This window comes from Austrofundulus limnaeus, unplaced genomic scaffold (genome assembly GCF_001266775.1).
Source record: "Austrofundulus limnaeus strain Quisiro unplaced genomic scaffold, Austrofundulus_limnaeus-1.0 Scaffold45, whole genome shotgun sequence".
Classification (NCBI taxonomy): domain Eukaryota; kingdom Metazoa; phylum Chordata; class Actinopteri; order Cyprinodontiformes; family Rivulidae; genus Austrofundulus; species Austrofundulus limnaeus.
The window spans coordinates 1,727,435-1,732,749 of record NW_013952447.1 but is presented as its reverse complement, the minus strand read 5'-3'; the positions used below and the strand labels follow the sequence as shown (position 1 = coordinate 1,732,749).

At 39.5% G+C, this 5,315-nt stretch overlaps 1 protein-coding gene across 1 annotated transcript in view; it reads left to right on the top strand.

Annotated features, from left to right (window-relative positions):
- LOC106517170 (chromosome unknown C4orf54 homolog) overlaps positions 1 to 1,713 on the top strand; it is an 8,102-nt gene extending 6,389 nt beyond the window's left edge. The window contains exon 2 of the mRNA XM_014007889.1: positions 1,246 to 1,713. The gene's annotated coding sequence lies outside the window, so the exon portion shown is untranslated. The remainder of the gene's footprint in view (positions 1 to 1,245) is intronic.
- Positions 1,714 to 5,315: the final 3,602 nt, after the last annotated feature.

Here is a 5,315-nt window from a genome sequence, read left to right as displayed (position 1 = left end):
TATATATGTTAGATTTTATTAGCCTTTATTGTCCTACAGAGGGGAAATTCTCTGCATTTTACTTGTCACACATGTGAACACATCTGGAGCAGTGGGCCACCAATTACATCGCCCATGGGAGCAGCTGAGGGGTTAAGGGCCTTGCTCAAGGGCCCAAASTGGTGCTGGTTGGTTMGGCTAGTTGATCTGGCGATCACACTTATCTTCTCTAACMKCTGCGCCACCACTCCCCACGGTCCRGCAGGCTCGCTTCCAAGCTGCAGCTGCAGCAGCATCTGATCCTTGTTGTCCTTTGTAGACATGTTGGCCATTTTTGAAGKCTCCATCTTCTTTTCTGCATCTGCTTGTGGAGCCACATCTTCTTCTTCTGTTCTATCCTGCAGCATAACCCCTCTTAGAAATGAAAACTCTTCCATTCTTCCTGACACGCTCATATATACACACTWACACCTGGCCAAAGATCATCCTCAGCTAATGTGTCAGAGCAATAACATAACTGCATGGGTATGAGGGATACATGTCAGCTGGGAGCGTGGCAGGCAGGGGCCTCGGATGGGACCGAGTAGAGGTGTGAGGGGAGCGCAAGGCGCGAGGTTGTGTGTGTGTGAGAGTGTGTGTAGCTGGTGTGTGAGGCTGTTTTGGGGGGAGGAGGGGCATGGTGGGTGGGGGGGCATGGCTGGGATAGTGATGCAGGAGGAAAAGGTCAGGCAATGCCAAGTATTTGTTGTGCTGATGCAGGGAGAGGACAGCTGCTCGGAGAGATCAGATGCTGCTGCAGCTCCAGCTTGGAAGAGAGTCTGCCGGACTGTGGGGGTCGGTGGGGTGTGGGGGGGGGGCAACTTTTTATAGGCCCCCCCACCCTTCCCCACCCCTACATCTCATCCCTTCCTGGTCCTAAATGGGCAGAGGGAGGGTAGAAATCACTACTGACCTCCATAACGTCTGTGCAAACACATCGATTGGCTTTTCCTGGCAGATTCGGACACATCTGGTCAGCTGGTTCAGGGAAATGTTAATGATGCCGTCTTCTATGAACAAATAAAGGTTTAGTCTTCTGTGGATTGCATATAGTCCAGTGCCTTTCATGCCCTACTAGAACAGAAACACACACAGATAAAGGCATCAACAGGATCACTCCACCTTTGCTCAGCAGTGTGTGATGAAATGTTAAAAAAACCCTCCTACCTTGACTTTATTATTTGTCTTTTTAATAAATTTATATTTGTTCTGTTTTGTTCCTTGTAGATCTCTCTGCTGAGGAATCTGCCTTCGCTCAGTGTAAGTGCAGTTTTTGCCCCCTGTGATCCACTCGGAGAACTTCCACCGTCACCTTTGACTCGTCTTTTTGTTCTGTTGTTTATTCTCGTTTTTTTGTATGCATTGCAGCACTTTGTAGACTTAAAATATTCTGTCATGCCCTTTGGTTTGGCTGTTTTGATAGAAATTGGCTTTTACTTTCCATTCAGGTGTCGTTTAAAGCTATGATCCCAGTTTTAATTACTGCTTGTGCCCTGCAGTTTATTCACAAAGGAAACAAGGCAGTTGTGTTAAAATAAAGTTTTATTTATTTTTGTCCCAAACTTACATTTTAATAACAGTTCTATGCATTTAAGGTGAGACTGTGTAATGTTTGCAAAAGGAAATAAGGCATCTTTTGCTAATACAAAAGAAATATGAGTGTATGCGAAATAAAATGTGGCATTTTTAAAATCAGACTTTGTTTCTAGACCCGTCGTTCACTATGTAGATAAGATTACTGAGTTTGTTTGCTAACRTTATAACACTGGATGTGAAATTATTAACATCCTGTTTTAGGATATCACACTAAAGACAACTTCTTCTGAAAGACTGACAGGATCCATACAAAAAGTACTTGACGAAAAGTCATGTATGTTGTTTTTCACAACACAATGCAGAAAAAAATATACCAGGTATAATTTATCGATATAAAGATAGATTGTCCTGTGAAAAAGAACTGAATCAACTGTCTTAGTGTCAACCTACTCTCTATTAATAGTACGTGTAAACAGAATTTTGGCTGRTATATCAATATCTATATATAATATGGATGTTCATATTAACAATATCTGCCGGGCTCTTGTTCAGATATCTGATGTCTGGTGATCCAGACACATCCAAGTAGAACAAGATCACAGGGCAGACCCAGAATATCCTAAAGGAATTACATACCCTATGTGGCCTGAGAATGTCTCAAGGTCCTCCAGGGAAAACTTGGAATATGGCTGAACGTAGAGGAAAATTTGTGGGCTGACACAGCTGAAGAAACCCATTACAAAGTTAGTTTCTTAATGTGAAATAGATTTTTGTTCAAATGCCAGGCCAAAAAAAAAAAGATGATCAATCGATGGTTACATGAAAAACAGAAAAGTTCAACTGTTTTGTGGCATAATCAGTGCTCCTGTTAGAGAGGTGGTCAGGTCTCAGTGGTGTAAAGTTGCTAGAATTGTTTCTTAAATGTTAAAGAGACAATTCAAATCTTTTGAACACGATTCTATGGAAAGGTTGTGAAAACTTTAGCATCTTATGTGTTGTAGCTAGCTTGTTAGGTGGCTTATTGGACTTGTTTTAACAGCAAATGCCATAAATCCTTACCCCAATTTACACTAGATGCGGCTCTGCTCTGCTCAGGTCCGGGCCGACCTCAGCAAATACTCAATCACTATAATCAATGAGTGTTTACACTGGCTCCGCATGGTGGCCCAGGGCGGCGGTGAGCGGATGGCAATCTGTCAAAATTAGATCTGATCCTATTTTTGACGGATGCCGGAGCTGCTCCGGGGTCAATCTACAGAGATCACATTGCTCCAACAGGAAAAGGAACAAGCACAACATCCGTATTTTCAAAACAAGACACCATAAGCTGTGCTAATTTTGTCGAAATCCCAGCTATATTAATCAATATATGGATATATTTTTCACAAATGCTGTCAGAATGTATCGTTCTGTTTTGGAAGCAGATGACAACATGTGGCATGAAGCATATGTGTACACACATGATACATGTGGATTTTATTTTGAAATGTGAAGTTTCAAAAAGACGACAGCGATACAGTTTCAACCACAGATATTTAAAATCTTTATATCAATGTTTCCAGCTGTGTTCGTATTTTACAAAATTAATAATTTTTTTGCTCTGACTTCCGCATGTATTCCTGTATTTATCATGCAATCTCCTTCCTGCACACACTCCCTCCTCGGTGTGTCGCACCAGAGCGGATGCTGGGTGAAAACGAACAGCTGYGAACTGCTCAGCACAGCAGAGCAGAGCGGAGTCGCATCTAGTGTAACTCTGGGGTTAGTTGATAGCTCATTAATACAGTCAAAATTATCCAGATTTAGGTTGTTTAAAGAGCTATCCTCAACAGGTAAGATATTAATTGTTCATAAACTCACCAAACTCAGACCTGAACTATCAAAGGCATGTGCTGTAGATTATTTACAGATACTTGAGGACAGGACCGTTTTGTCTGCACTGAATATCAAATGTCATAATTGCTTTTTCTATCAGAGTAAGAACATTTAAACTCAAGTAAATAAAATGACCTCCACATGTTCACCACAACACTTTCCCTTTAGTTATGCCACTCGGTGTCTCATGTTCGTTTTGAAGTAACCTCATTGTCATAACTTGCAAAATACTGCTCATACTAGCCCAGCTGACATGTCATATGAAGTGGTTTGTGTATATGAAACATGCTTCATGTATGTTCCGGAGAGGGGAGAAGATGTTGCTCAGTTGAGACGGAGCTGGGACTCGGGTTCAGCAGTATATTTAGGTCGCCCAGCGTGGGGCCTAATGAGTTGAAACCAGCTGAGATATTTAGAGGATAACTTCCTCTATTTGTGTTGGTTCAGTTTACACTTTTTGTGCAGTGAGATGGGAGCTGATGTGTGTGTGTATTTGTGTGTGTTTATGTGTGTGTGTGACTGTGAGCTATGTGAGGCATTTCAGCATTCTGTGATTACAACAAGGAGTTGTGTTACTTCCTGCAAACAGGATCACACAGAGTGTACATGTGTGAAGTGTGTCTTTACACTTAGCACACAGCGATATGTGGTTTTATAGATCGCTGTCAGAGCTGAGACGTACATTAAAATCACGAGATTATTAACAAAACATGAACTAATTTATCTGCCCTTTTTTGTTGTCAAGATAAAAATCTTCTTCCTTCTTCTGCCCTGTTTCCACATGAATATGCAGCAGGGCCTTAAATATTTTCATTTGACTTTTCTCATCTACACCATCAAACACGTCGACTTGATACCAATTATTTGTAGCATGTTTCAAACTCAAATAGAAGGTATTTGGAACTGCTGGACAGTCTGCATACCTCCATGTAAAATAGATATAATTTTTCATTTTGAAAAAAGAAAATAATTAGGAGTTGATGTTTTTGTGTTGAATCTATGCAGATCTTTCAATAACTTTTCAAATGTTTTTCTCATTAATCACCATCTGAGGTGCAATGTAATGTAACACTATTGAGACCAGCTTCAGCAAAAACTACTGAGATTGTCTAAAAAAACACAGTATGTAAGGAAAAAATTTGTGAGCAGGTTTAAATGTGAGAATCCTGTGTTGTGCTGCCTCTCGTTGTGTGTTTTTGTTTTAGCATTTATGTCCAAAAGTGGAAGATAAGAGTTATTCACATTATTCTGAAATCTGTAAAATTAGAACAAATATTATTTWTATTTTAAATTGCAGTAAGGAATAAGAACAATATTACATGATAATTTTATTGTAAATCCACAAGTATTCACTTATGCCATTTTTTCTAAGAAAAAATGTGTCACCTGTATTTGTGAATAGTATTGTACTTCTTGCACTTGGATCCCCAATTTTTTGTTTATTTTTATAATTATTATTTTTGTCACCAACAAGCAGCAATTAATGGATTTAAACTCTTGTGATTTTTATTTATTTTTTTCTTTTCTAATGAAGAGTTTTGTCCCAAAGTTGCACTGTAACAAAGTATATAACATGTATTTTTTGAAGCATTCTTTGACAACATCCTTCTCCCACAATATTATGGCATTGCTTTTAGAAACTTAACACCAGCAGTTTTCAAATTTTGCCTCATGGAATGAGAAATAACATGATTAAGGTTAGGTTCATTTTATGGAAAGATGTCACTGGTGGAGAAAAATAACCCAAAACGTGTATAATGTATGTGTGCAGATAGTGATGCAAAGCCAAGATAACTAACAGGAAATTAGGCTTAAAAGGACAATGGTCATTTTTAAAGTGATGTTTTGTTATGAATAGGGTTAGTACATTTTAAGCAGTGGTGGAG